Here is a 15,151-nt window from a genome sequence, read left to right as displayed (position 1 = left end):
TCTTGCTTTGAGGGGAGAGTCCTCCGTAGAATGTTTGGAGAACTTGCCAATTAGGAATCCCATGGTGTGGGCATTGCCTTTGTCACTCTTTGAATCTCTCCCATGCCTCACAAAGAGACTCTCCACCTCTTTGGCAGAAACTTTGAATCTTTGAGCGAGCCTCGACAGTTTTCTTGTGATTGTAAAACCTTCCTAGGAACACCGTATTTACCTCGTTCCAAGTTGTGAGGGAACCGGGAGGAACATCCTTGTTCAACCAATGTTCTGCCGCTCCCATGAGTGAGAACGGGAACATCTTCAATCTTATGTACTCTTAGGAGACTCCGTTGATCTTGATAGTGTCACAATACTTGAGAAACTCTTTGAGATGCTCATTGGGATTCTCAAATTTCCCACCGATAAATTGCCTTTTCTCTATCATTGAAATGAAATTAGGCTTTATCTCGAAATTGTTTGCTTGAGTGGTGGGGGATAAGATCCTACTTTGAGAGGCATATGGTTCGGGTGCTCCAAGTTGCTTTAGTGACCTTTGATCACCCATGTTTCCTTGATTAGCCATGCTTTGTTGATTATGGTTATTGGCAAATGGGTTAGGAATTGAGCCTGTGGATGGTTCACCCTCCTCACTTGAAGTGGGTGAAGATGGGGTAGGGAAACTTTTCACTTCCTCTTGAAGTGGGTCTCTCCCTTGCTTGTCTCCTCAATTGGGCCAGAGTATGCTCTAGCTCGAGGTCTATGGACACCAAAGGCTTAGAGCAATTAAGCCTCCTGTGCATATACAAAGCTAAGCAGAAAGTGAGCACTGACAAGATACGGAAAAAACAAAAGAATAGAAAAGAACTAGTCTCATTAAGAAAATAAACACACAATGGAAACCGTTTCCCCGACAACGGCGCCAATTTGACAGGCGGTATTTTAGGTCGTTACTAAGACACCTCTATCAAATGATATTTGTAGTCCTAAACATGCAACTAAAAGAGTATAGAGGCAAGTTAAGGGTCGAACACAGGGAAACGATTAAGCACCGCTATTTATCTCCTAATGTTAATCTAGTTCGATCAAGAAGTATGGTGGGTAAAGTAATGACTAAAGGGGATAGAATAACAATTAAAACAAGCACTAGGGGGAAGGATCAAACATGCTATGAATTTAAAAAAGTTAGGCATCGGAAAATAGGTTTACATGTAACCCAAGCAACTCATACAAGGCAATGTCAAGAATACTCTCTAATTACTGATAAGTGTCATTTATGCCACTTTTTAGATCCTCTAATCACGGTATTTTTATACGTTTGTCCCTTGTTTGTACCCCTTTTGCTCTATTTCTCTCTTTATTATGTTTTTGTGCTTTTCCTCGTGTTTTGTAGGCTTTTGGAGTTGATTTTGAGAGAATGAAGAGCTTGGACAATTGGAGTTCATTTGAAGAGCTACAAAGGAATTTAAGGAGCAAGCAAGCAAGGCCATGCGGACTGCGCGGGTCGCGCTTTCAGAATGGCGGGGGCGCGCCAAACCCAGCGCGGGTGTGCCTAACATTGGGGTCGAAAATATTGGAGGCAGAATGTAGGCGCGATTTGGGCGCGGCTTAGGCGCAGGCGCTCCTAAGATAGGCGCGGGCGCTCAAGGGCCTGAACTCCAAAACTAACCTTTGTTCACTCTTTTAGCTATATCTTTTGATCTACGAATCGGATTCAGGTGATTCAAGTTGCATTAGAAACTAGACTTTAAGATCTTTCCAACAGTAGGTTGCACGCCCCGAGAAGCCTCCTAGAACAGAAGTTATAGCCGTTTGAAAATAAATGTCGCTGCCAGGCCAATCCCAGAGCGCGGGCGCGCAGGCCTCTATTGCGGGCGCGCACGAGCAGATACGGGTCTTTTAAATGCATCTTCCTCCTCTTTTTGGCCAAGTTTTTGGTGGTGGTTTTCTTTGGGGTTTTCTCTCTCCTCTTTGAGGGGTTAAACCCTAACATCTCTCCATCAATCTTCACATAGATTAGGCTTAGATTTAGTTTTAATCTTTGTTTTTATACTTTGTAATGTAGATTAAGAGTAATTTAGGGTATTTTAGAGAGAGAAAGTGAAGAGCTTCAATGGTGGATTGAAGAAGATGAAGATGCAAAGTGACATTGTTTTGGATTCCTTTTCAATACTTCAATGAGCATTCTAAACTCTATCTCATTTATTGTTCTTTCTTAATTTCTTGCTTGATTAGAGTAGTTGTTTAGTTTAATTGCTTCTCTTTGTTCTTCTTGCTGGGTTTTGTGTTAGTTGTTCATGATTAGTGAGTAATTCCCTTTACTAAGGGATTGATGATAGCATGTGGTGAATCTTGAATGTATTAGGCTAGACAAATGTTGGTTATATGTGATTAAATATACCTTGTAACCATGTTTTACTAATTACTCCATGTGAATGGCCAATCATGTGTTGTAATTGGGTGGATTGAACTAAGTTATGACGATAGTGTAACTTAGGGATATCCATTAGGTGATCGATTCTATGCAAAAACCTTAACTTTCACAGCTTATGACGATAGTATGAGCATGTGTTAAGTTGGGAAAGCCTTTGACCCCGATAGGTGGTTAGATGGTATTGTTGGTATTGCCTTATATGAGATATTTGGTTTGCATGTAAACTCATTTCCATTGCCTAACTTTATTGAAGATCATTGTCATGTTTGACCCTCTCCCTTGGTGATAGTTTAACTTTATATTAATCTCATTTTGTTTATTGTTCTATCCATCCTATCTCTTTGACCTAGCTTAATCGGTGGTGGTGTTGATAGTGTTTATGTCGTCTCCGTGGTTCGACCCTCTACTTACCACTAAACTTGTTTAGTGTAGGTGTAGGTTTATAAATATTGTTTGGTTGATGGTAGTTAGTCCAACGACCTAATTATCCTTCACCAATTACCTATCGAGATTAAGAGCTATCCTAGCTAGAATACACTTACACTATCGTCATAAGGCATACAAACTAAGGTCATGCAATAATCAATCACCTAATGACTATTCTTAAATCACACTATCGTCATGATTTAGTTCAAGTCACTCAACCACAATATGCATATGGCCATAAACATGGAGTGGCTAATAAGTATAAGCACAAGGAAGATTTAATCACTTATATTCCAAATTAACCTAGCCTAACATACATCAAACTCAAAGCATATCTTCACCAAACCCCTAGCAACAAGAAACTACTCACTATCCATAACTACAACTACAATCATACTAAGCAACATTATAACCAATGAAATAGTAAGAAATACAAGGTTTTTATCAACTAAACTAACAAAGGTAGAAACTTTAATCATAAAAACAAGAGAAAATAAAGAAATATACCAAAACCTTCATTGAAATCCAAATAAAGAACCATACATCATCCAATCTCCAAGCTTGACCATACATCAATGTTGCAAAATACTTCTTTAAAAACTAAGAGTAAAACTAATATTGATGGGCAATGAAATTACACTAAAAACTCTCAAGATTGTTCAATACAAAAGGGCTAAAACAATAACCTAGAAAAATTCCTTAAAAGCTCTCCTCCAAGGTTTCTATGCTAAAAAATCCTAATGATAGAATGTTGTCCCAAGATAGCCGTTTTGCCTCCCTTTTGTTGATTGGACTGAATTCGGGATTTGAATCCACAACAGTCAGGAGCGCCCGCGCGTTAAATGATGGTGCGGCCGCTCCTCGAAATGTGCGCCCGCTCCAAAGTGGGTATTTAATGGTTGGTCCAGCTCATCAGCGCGCCCGCGCTCAAGGGAGGCGCGCTCGCTCCTCTGGTGGCGCGCCCGCGCCATTTGTCTGGTCTGGAATTCTTCTCGTTTTGCCCTTGTTTCTTCCATCTCCTAATCAACGGCGTACACCTACAATCACGGAACAAGAAGGCAAAGCATAAAACAACGAAAGGGGAGGGGAGTATAGACTACCTAAACCACATGAATACACATTACGCATCACAAAGGTAGAATACTCGAACTAGGTAGATCATAGTAAAAACATACTAAACTGGATCGAATTATTACTAAAACTACTAGAAAATATTACCCTAAGAGTGAGATAAATGTCACTCATCAGCAGCACATAGCATCGCAAGGAATGCGTGTGTGCGAGGCTGTGTGTGCTAGCTGGGCCAGGCATCGATGCACACCATGCGTGATAGGCCTCGAATGGCAGCAGCCCAACGCTTTTCACATCGCAATCAACACGCAACAGCCAGCAACGTGGTAGGCATGATAGGTTGTGCGTGTGTGCTAGCAAGCAGTAGCGCGCATGTTGTGCCTCCCCTAGCAGCAGCGCCCAGCATGCGTGGCTCGCTAGCAGCACGCATGCACTGGCTGGCTGCGCATGCTTGCGGCTGGCTGTGCGTGTGTGCTGGCTGGCTGGCCAGGCTGCCCAGCCTTGGTGCTAGGCGCCAGCTAGCAGCCCTTGCAGCCAAGGCGGGCTGCCAGCCAGCCACTTGGCATGGTGGTCCAGTTTTTGCTAAGTGGGGATCAATGCTTGGTCATTGCCTTGGAGAGCAAGGTGGGTTCGTCCCCTCCCTTGGTGGTCCTCACCTTCTCCCTCTCCTCCTATCGCCACTTGTAATTTGTTGATTGAATTGAAATTTTATTTTTGTTTTGATTAAAATAAAAATGAAAAAATTGAAAATCTCCACATTGATTGTGAATGGGAAATCAAGGTTCATTTCCTTATAAATACCCAAGTTTTGGGATTTGGGAAGAACAATTTAGTCGAACTAAAAAGACATCTCCTTAGAAAAGTGAGAAAACCTTAAGTTCGTAAAACTCTAGTTTTTATTGTTCAAGTCCCGACTAACCTTCGGGACTAGGGTTGTTTGGGTCGAATTCGTGGGTACGAGCCGTTAGAGACCTTCACATCTGCGGGTTTCATGTTTTGAAGTAAGAGCTCGGGTTCGAGCGAGGCACGCGCCAAGGGTATGAATGTCTTTTCCTTCTCTCTCTTAATTGTTGTTTAATTTGTGATTACATGCTTAGTTGCCTTAATTAGTGGGCGCGTCTTTGGCGGGTTTCTCTTTCGCGTAGAGTCGAACTCTACGAAACCCAACACAGACTTGATTGTTGGAAATGGATTCCGTCTCGGATTTCATGGCCTCTTGCCACTTTGTAGAGTCGGGGCTCGTCATAGTTTGTTTGTATGTCGCTAACTCATCTCCATCCACAACTAGGATGTCTTGATCTTTGGTTAAGACAATACCAAGGTATCTGTCTGGTTGAGATCTTGGCCGTTGCGACCTACGCAGGGTAATAGGTTAAGCATTTGCATTGTCGGTTCGACTTTGCACATTGTCGGTTTGACTCTGACAATTGGCAATAGCTTCTTCTAAAGCACTTTGATTGTTAGGTTGACATTGTTGCTCATCCCTCGAACATGGTTGAGTTCGATTTTCCTCCCACTTGTCATTTTGGAAAGGTGTTCCTTCTCTAAAAAGACACCATCACGAGCAACAAACACTTTGTTCTCGAATTTATTGTAGAAGTAATACCCCTTAATTTCTTTTGGGTAGCCCACATAGAAACACTTGTCTGATTTTGGGTGAAGTTTGTCAGAAATTAATCTCTTGACATATGCTTTGCAACCCCAAATCTTAAGAAAAGACAACCTCGGAGGTTTCTTCGTCCATAATTCATATGGAGTCTTTTCGACAACTTTTGGCGGAGCGCGATTCATTGTTAGTGCCGCAGTTAGATGTGCGTGTACCCAGAAAGAGATAGGAAGTTCACTAAGACCCATCGTTGATCAAACCATGTCTAATAAGGTTTGACTCCTCCGTTCGAATACTCCGTTCCATTGTGGAGTTCCGGGAGGTGTTAACTCTGAAAGAACACCATTTTCTTTCAAGTTATCGTCAAATTCATGGCTGAAATACTCGCCACCTCGATCCGATCGAAGTGCTTTTGTTTTCTTGCTAAGTTAATTTTCAACTTCACTCTGAAATTCTTTGAATTTCTCAAAAGATTCAGATTTGTTTGACATAAGGTAGACAAAACCTTATCTACTATAGTCGTGGGTCAAGGTAATGAAATATGAATAACCTTGCCTTGCGGGTGTACTCATTGATCCACATACATCCATATGTATTAGACCCAATAAGTCACTTGCCCTTTCTCCCAACTTGGAGAATGGATGCTTTATCATCTTGCCTAATAGACATCCTTCGCAATTTTCAAACGACTCCAAGTCGAATGAGTCAAGAACACCTTCTTGAAGAAGTTTTTAGATGCATTTGATGTTAATGTGGCCAAGACGACAATGCCACAGGTAGGTGTGATTTGTTGCCGACCCGAAGCTTGACCTCTCCCTTCTCTAGCCTACTATTTATCCTTAGTCCCTGAGCATTGGAACAAAGGTGTGAGGCACATCCTGTATTCGAAATTATATATAGAAGGCATGAAATATGATGCATTTGGCAACTAGCATGACCCCTTGAAATCTTCAAATTTTCAAGAGTCTTCGATGCAACATCTTTGAAAAAGATAATGTGATTTAAGAATAGTCATTAGGTGATTGATTATTGCATGACCTAAACATGCATCTAACATATCATTCACATATATAAGTACAATTATATATAGAAAACATGAAATATGATGCATTTGGCAACTAGCATGACCCCTTGAAATCTTCAAATTTTCAAGAGTCTTCGTAGAAACATCTTTGAAAAAGATAGTGTGATTTAAGAATAGTCATTAGGTGATTGATTATTGCATGACCTTAGTTTGTATGCCTTATGAGGATAGTGTAAGTGTATGCTAGCTAGGATAGCTCTTAATCCCGATAGGTGATTAGAGAGTATTCTTGACATTGCCTTGTATGAGTTGCTTGGGTTACATGTAAACCAATTTTCCGATGCCTAACTTCGTTGAATTCATAGCATGTTTCATCCTTCCCCCTAGTGCTTGTTTTATTTGTTATTCTATCCCCTTTAGTCATTACTTTACCCACCATACTTCTTGATCGAACTAGATTAACATTAGGAGATAAATAGCGGTGCTTAATCGTTTCCCTGTGTTCGATCCTTAACTTGCCTCTATAATCTTATAGTTGCATGTTTAGGACTACAAATATCATTTGATAGAGGTGTCTTAGTAACGACCATAAATACCGCCTGTCAGCTACGAAATGCGATGCTCAAGAATGGTGCGTGACTTGCAATGTTGTGTGCTGCATTGTGCGATGCTCAAGCATGGTGTGCGGCTGCGATGGCTAGGCGCCAGCATGCTAGAAAGCACGCAAGGTTGCGATGCTTGCGTGCAGTGCTAGGCTATGCCTAGCGACATGGGATGGCTAGCTAGCATGCATGGCCCTAGCATGCTAGGCTTACGGCTAGCATTGCAAGGGGTCTTTCCCAACCTAGCACTCACACGGCTAGGACTATGCGAGGCTACGACTAGGCTCGAACTTGTAACTTGATTAATTTCACTTCTCGTCGAATTCCAAATTCGACTCGACTTACGACGCTCAATCTTGACGCTAAAAGCTCGATATCCGACGTCTTTGTTCGTAAAACTCTGACGACTCATCAAATATTTATTCGTCGTCTCGGATCGGTTGTTCAATTGGGTTCGACCCGAAGGGTTCAGTCAAGATTAAGCTGTAATATTAATTTTACATTAATATTACTAATTGGAAGCGGCCTCTAGCTAAGAATTCCGATTACTTGACCTTACTGAAGAATTAGCTTTCTAATAATTCTGAACCCTCTACTAGAAAAATACACTTGTTGGAAGGACAACATCCCTTTCAATCTCCCACTTGTCATTCTGGACAAGTGTGAAATTAGTGTATAGCACCTTTCCTATGTCTCTTAATGTCTCTTCATGAACTATAAGGTAAGATTCTTCGTCATCTTTATTACGTCCGGAAATGTTTCTCGATTCCCGAGTTTGATTGTCAATAAACAGATGATTTCTAAAATCCATCTATGCACGGCCATGCATTTTCACAGTCTCGCTCTTCGAGAGGCCTTGTAAACAACAAAGGCATATTCCCTATTCTTAATAGGGGGACATTCCAAGTCTTGTACTGTAAGCTTCCCTTACTAAGAGGACCTAGTCGCTTGAGTGTTGCCATTATAATCATCATTTACGGCAAACGTTTGACAACATCAAAATGACTAGTACTCAAACAAGAAAACTTGCAATACTCATGGTCGAGGAAAAAGGTTCCGATAGCTATAATGAGAAATATACTTATGACTACTTGATATCTCTTAAAATATTCTTATAGGTCTATCCGGTATAGTTCCAAACTAGTACCTGTGCAAATGATTTATGACTATAATGTCCTTGTAGCACAAGAAACGGTGCCATAAATCATACTACACACTAATCTCAAGTGGTCATTAATCTTCCATCGTTTAAATGACCTCGATTAGGGATAATTTTCGATTAAAATATTCAATGTTCACTTAACAGGTGTTTCTTTATCCAAGACATGGTCTTGATAGTCTATTTTGAATATTCTCAAAAATCGAATGGACTCAGTATTTAATTCTAAACCACAATTGAATAGATATGGAGTAATCATAAATTTTTAGAAAATTTCATTGCTCCAAAATTGAATGGTTCAACATAGTGTTTTACATTAAGACATCGAGTTTAATTAAAACATTTATACAGGGATATCAAAGCCAATCTCCAATATGCTTGATTCTCATTGCCTCAACGTGCTTGTTGTGCTTCACTTAGGACAAAGGTTTAGTCAGAGGATCGGCTACATTGTCGTCCGTTCTAATCTTACAAATTCTGATTTCACCCTCGAATTTCCATTCCCATATCATGTGAAATTTCCGCTTGACATGTTTGACCTTCTAATGTTCCCTTGGCTCCCTGGTATGAGCAATAGCCCCATTGTTACCACAATAGAGGTCTATTGGACTCTTAATTGAGGTACAACACCAAGTTCACCAATGAACTTACAAATCCAATTTTCCTCCTTAGCTGCTTTCGAAGCTGCCAAGTATTCGACTTCGGTTGTAGAATCTGATGTGGTGTTCTGCTTAGCACTCTTCCAACTAAACGCTCCTCCGTTAAGGTAGAATATGACCCCGACCGCAACTTGGAGTCGTCTCTGTCAGTCTGGAAGCTCGCGCCAGTATAACCTTCAACAACTAAATCATTACGGCCACCATAGACCAGAAATTTATCCTTTTTCCTTTTCAGGTACTTTAGGATATTCTTGGCCGCAGTCCAATGCGCCTCTCGTAGGTCTAATTAGTATCGACTCGTAGCACTCAAGGCATACGATACATCCGCCTAGTATATATCATGGCATAAATGATCGATCCAATAAGCGAAGCATATGGCATCTGACTCATTCTCTCTCACTCATCAGGTGTCTGTGGACACTGTTTCTTGCTGAGAGTTATGACATGGGACATGGGTAGGTGCCCTCTCTTAACCTCTTCCATGGTTAATCGTGACCGTACCTTATCTATATAAGTACTTTGGCTCAATCCAATCATCCTCTTTGATCTATCCCTATGATCTTGATGCCCAATATGTACTATGCCTCTCCCAAGTCCTTCATTGAAAAGAACTTTCCCAGGCAGCCCTTTATGGACTCTTACAGTTTAGTGTTGTTTCCAATGAGTAATATGTCATCGATATATAAGACTAGGAATGCGATATCACTCCCACTAACCTTCTTGTAGACACAAGAATCATATGGATTCTTGATAAAACCTAACTTACTAATGGCTTCATCGAATCACAGATTCCAACTTCTGCTTGCCTGCTTTAGTCCATAAATGGACTTCTTAAGCTTGCATACCTTCCGGCATTGCTTGGATCAACAAAACCTTCTGGTTGTGTCATATACACAGTTTCTTCCAAAATCCCATTGAGGAAGGCAGTTTTGACATCCATTTGCCATATTTCATAATCGTAATATGCAGCAATCGCTAGGATGATCCGGACGGATTTAAGTATTACAACTGGTGAAAAGAATTCATCATAATCAACTCCGTGAATTTGCCTGTAACCTTTTGCCACCAGTCTAGATTTGTATATAGATACATTTCCATCTTTGTCTGTTTTCAATTTGAAAATCCATTTGCAACCAATAGGTATGTAACCTTCGGGCAAATTAACCAAGTCCCACACTTGATTTTCAAACATGGATTCCATCTCGGATTTCATGACCTCTTGCCATTTAGCAGAGTCGGGGCTAGTCATAGCTTGTTTGTATGTCTCTGGCTCATCTCCATCCATAATTAGGATGTCTTGATGTTCGGTTCAGACAATAGCAAGAAATCTGTTTGGTTGAAATATTGGCCTTTGCGACCTACACAAGGTAATAGGTTGAGCAATTGCATTGTCGGTTTAACTCTGACCAATGGAAACAGCTACTTCTAAAGCACTTTGATTGTCAGTTTTGTCATGTTGACTTTGTTGTTTATCCTCTCGAACTTCGTCGAGTTCGATTTTCCTCCCACTTGCCATTTTGGAAAGGTGTTCCTACTCCAAAAAGACACCATCACAGCAACAAACACTTTGTTTTTGGATTTATTATGGAAGTAATACCCCTTGGTTTCTTTTGGGTAGCCCACAAAGAAACACTTGTCAGATTTTGGGTGAAGTTTGTCAGAAATGAATATCTTGACTTATGCTTCGCAACCCCAAATCTTAAGAAAAGACAACCTCGGAGGTTTCTTCGTCCATAATTCATATGGAGTCTATTTGACAGCTTTTGACGGAGCACGGTTCTGTGTTAGTGCCGTAGTTAGAAGTGTGTGTCCCCAGAAAGAGATAAGAAGATCACTAAGACCCATCATTGATCGAACCATGTCTAACAAGGTTCGATTTGTCCGTTCAGATACTCCGTTCCATTGTGGAGTTCCGGGAGGTGTCAATTTTGAAAGAATACAATTTTCTTTCAAGTGATCGTTGAATTCATGGCTCAAATACTCGCCACCTGGATCCGATCGAAGTGCTTTTATTTTATTGCTAAGTTGATTTTCAACTTCACCTTGAAAGTCTTTGAATTTCTCAAAAGATTCAGATTTTTTCGACATAAGATAGACAAAACAATATCTACTATAGTCGTCGGTGAAGGTAATGAAATATCGATAATCTTGCCTTGCGGGTGTACTCATTGGTCCACATACATCCTTATGTATTAGACCAATTAAGTCACTCGCCTTTTCTCCCAACTTGGTGAAAGGATGCTTTATCATCTTTCCTAATAGACATCCTTCGCAATTTTTAAACGACTCCAAGTCGAACGAGTCAAGAACACCTTCTTGAAGAAGTTTCTTGATGCATTTGATGTTAATGTGGCCAAGACGACAATGCCACAAGTTGGTTTGATTCGACTCGACGATCTTATCCCTTTTGGCGATATCATCAATGTTATAAACTTGTTTGTCAAGAGAAAGCACATAAAGACCATTTTTTGAATATGCCTTACCGTGTAAAACATTATCGAAATAAAATGAACAACTATTGTTCTTAATTCGAAATTCAAAACCTTTGGCGTCCAACGCCGAAATTGAAATAATGTTTTTGGTAACTCTAGGAAAATGATAGCAATTGTCAAATTCTAAAATAAGCCTAGAGGGCAAAGAAAAATTGAGAGTTCCAACGGATACGGAAAACAACCTTGCTTCATTGCCGACCCGAAGCTTGACCTCTCCCTTCTCTAGCCTTCTATTTATCCTTAGTCCCTGAGCATTGGAACAAAGGTGTGAGGCACATCCGGTATTTAATACCCTTGATGTTTTTCTAGCGAAGTTTAAGTCTATAAAAAAATTACCTGATGAAGAAGCAACGGTGCCGTTCTTCTTATCTTCCTTGAATTTGAGGCAATCCCACTCCCAATGTCCCTTCTTCTTGTAATAGAAACATTTGGAATCGGATTTAGAAGAAGCTACCTTCTTGTCCTTTCCACTCTTAGCAGCACTTGACTTAGGCAGGAAATTCTTCTTCTTTTTCCCTTTAAAGCTTCTCTTCTTGCTCGAGCGCTTAAATGGCTTGACCTTTCTCACCATGAGCATGTCATGCTTTCCCTCATCTTTGAGGGTTTCCTCGGCCTGCTTCAACATAACATGAAGCTCGGTGAGAGTTTTGTACATGCTGTACATATTATAGTTCATCTTAAACTAATCATAGCCTTTGTGCAGCGAGTGGAGAATGATGTCAATTGCCATCTCGGTCGAATACCCAGCATCAAGCCTTTCCATGTTCTCAAATAATCCAATCATTTTGAGAACATGCGGGCTGACTGGCTCTCCTTTCTTGAGCTTGCTCTCAAGGATCTGCCTATGGGTTACAAACCTTTTAGTTTGGGCCTTCTCTTGAAACATATTCTGATGCTTAGAAATGATCTCAAAAGCCGTCTCCTTTTCAAAGAAATTCTTTTGAAGGTCTGGAGTCATAGTGGCCAACATGATGCACATGACATCCCAATTGGCATTTTTCCATCAATTAAGGGCAGCCTGGGTGACCTCATTGGGAGTGTCGGGCATTTCCTCATCAAGGACGTATTCCTTTTGCTCTTGCATGAGAACAATACACAAATTCCTTTTCCAATCAAGAAAATTTTGCCCACTCAACTTCACCCTGTCAAGAATTGAGCGCAATGAAAACTGGTTGTTTGAGTTACTTGCAGACATGTTTCAACAATTGAAAGAATTTGAAATGAAAAACCATTCATAAACCAATAAGTTTGAAATTTAAACCGTTCATGCAAATTTTCAATCTTATAGAGCATTTTATCCACGCATTTACATTAGCCCCTTTTAGGCGAGAATAAAATGATTCCAAGATCCCAAATATCAAAAAGTTATTAATTTAAGCATCATTTGGCTTGTCTTAACACTTAATATTTTAGGGTAAGCAATCCAATTGCTAATAGCTCCAAGCTACTCTTGGTTTGATAAAACGTCGCATCTAATGCTTCCTTGACATCTTATCTCCATTGCCACGACATCTAAGGACTCCTTACCGATATCGTTGAGCTTAACCAAGACAACTTGTATACCTAGTATACCTTACGTTCCTAGGGAAGTAGTGATGCCTCGCTTTTGTGTAGCCCATCACATACGCGCATTAGTTCGGTAAGTGTTGTTCTTGGAATGGCATATTTTACCTCAATATTTTAGGGACCTAGGGTTTCTATGTTGGTTGATTTAAGTGAACTTAATTAATCATCACAACATTTGAAATCCTAAACATGCATCTAACATATCATTCACATATATAAGTACAATTATATATAGAAAACATGAAATATGATGCATTTGGCAACTAGCATGACCCCTTGAAATCTTCAAATTTTCAAGAGTCTTCGATGCAACATCTTGGCTCGTCTTTTTAGAAACGCCGTCTTGAGACATCCCCGCCAAAAAGAAAATTACTAGCTACTACGACTAGGATTAATCTAAATATTACAGTAAAAAAATACGCAACGGTACACAGACCGTATTTAGATTTACAAAAATATATAATGGATCGCAGTCTGTATTTCCTATCCTAATTGAGCCCCACTAGTCGCCATTTTCACGAAACCTGTGAAATAATATATATTCCATTCGTCCATTCACTATATGTGAATGACCCATGCATTTTACAATGAAAACAAGTAACAATGCGTAATGCGCGCGAACTAGTAACTAACTTAGGTGGATAATCCAATTAACGCGCCTAATTAAAACTATTCAAAGTTGTTTAACATTTTATGTGATCAAGACGCGAATGACTGGGTTGTTGGGGCTTGCTACCTCGCTGCCTAGCACCACGCACAAGCATGGCCAACAGCCATCCACCTCGCACCAAGCACACAGCAGCACACACATGATCAACCACACAACAACAGCTGCATCTATAGGTGGAGCACCCTTATGCGCACCTAAGGCAGCCACATGTGGGCTGCGTGAGCAGCCCGGCTTGCCTAGGTGGCTCTTGGGTGTTTTTACCTCTATTTGCGTGCCTTTTCTCGAGATTTTAATCCCGTTATACGTGTGACATAAAATTAATTCGAAATTTATTTTAGAATCAATTTGGGGCAAAAATGAAAATACAACAAGTCCAACTTAATTAAATTCAATTTTAATGGTAAACAAGCCTAAATTATTTAAGAACCATTCTTAAAACAATTTAATCAAATGTAAATTAATAATGAGATTTGACAAAATTAAAGGGGTTGCAAAATTAAACCCTTTCATCCAATGAAATATTTCCAACAATAACTTGTGTAAAATTGAAAAATTACGTCTTCCAACATGAAGATTAATTTAATTTGAATAACAAGTTTTGAACTTTTAGGACTTTAATCAACACAAAAATGATTAGATCCAAAAATTAGGTCAACATGGAATTTAGCAATCAAAGTTCCAACCAAAAAAAACGATTAAAGATTGGATCTTTGAAATATTAGGGGCTTCAAAAATTACAAGTTCACCATAAACATTCACACTTGAAGCAATTTATTTGCAAATGTGAAAAATTCAAGTTTATGTGAATAATGAACACTCCAAATTAAGCACCAATTATGACTTCATAAACATGCTTAATGAGGTTTATAATTGCAGTAGATTAGGGATGCAACCATACATTTAATCTATCTTCAACATGCAATAATTAATCAAGGTTAAAAGATTTAAAAAAATTCGTCGAAAACAAAAAATCCCTTGAAAAACAAGTTTCTGGATGGATTTTAGCTTCTAGACAATCCTGAAGGGTCAGAAACGATTTAGAACATTGATTCCACCTAAAAATCACTATTTTTAGGTCAAAATCTGGGTTCTACAACCAAAATTAGAAAAAATACGAGATTAAAACTAATTAAAACGAGCTTCTAATCCAATTAGAAAGCACAAGAAGAAATTTAAATCCATTTTAAATCACTTTAATTAATCATTAGTTACAATAATTAAAGTGAGCACGGCTCCAATACCGCTGTTGGATTTCGTAGAGTCCGACTCAATGCGGAAGAGAAACCCGCACAAGACCCGCCCATTAATTAAGGCAACTAAGCATGCAATCAAAATTTAAACAACAATTAAGAGAGAGAAGGAAAATGCATTCAAACCCTTGGCGCGTGCTTCGCTCGAACCCGAGCTCTTACTTCAAAACTTGAACCCCATAAATGCAAAGGTATCCAACAACTCGTACCCACGAACCC

Source organism: Chenopodium quinoa, unplaced genomic scaffold (genome assembly GCF_001683475.1).
Source record: "Chenopodium quinoa cultivar QQ74 unplaced genomic scaffold, ASM168347v1, whole genome shotgun sequence".
NCBI lineage: Eukaryota > Viridiplantae > Streptophyta > Magnoliopsida > Caryophyllales > Amaranthaceae > Chenopodium > Chenopodium quinoa.
This window is presented reverse-complemented; position numbering follows the sequence as displayed.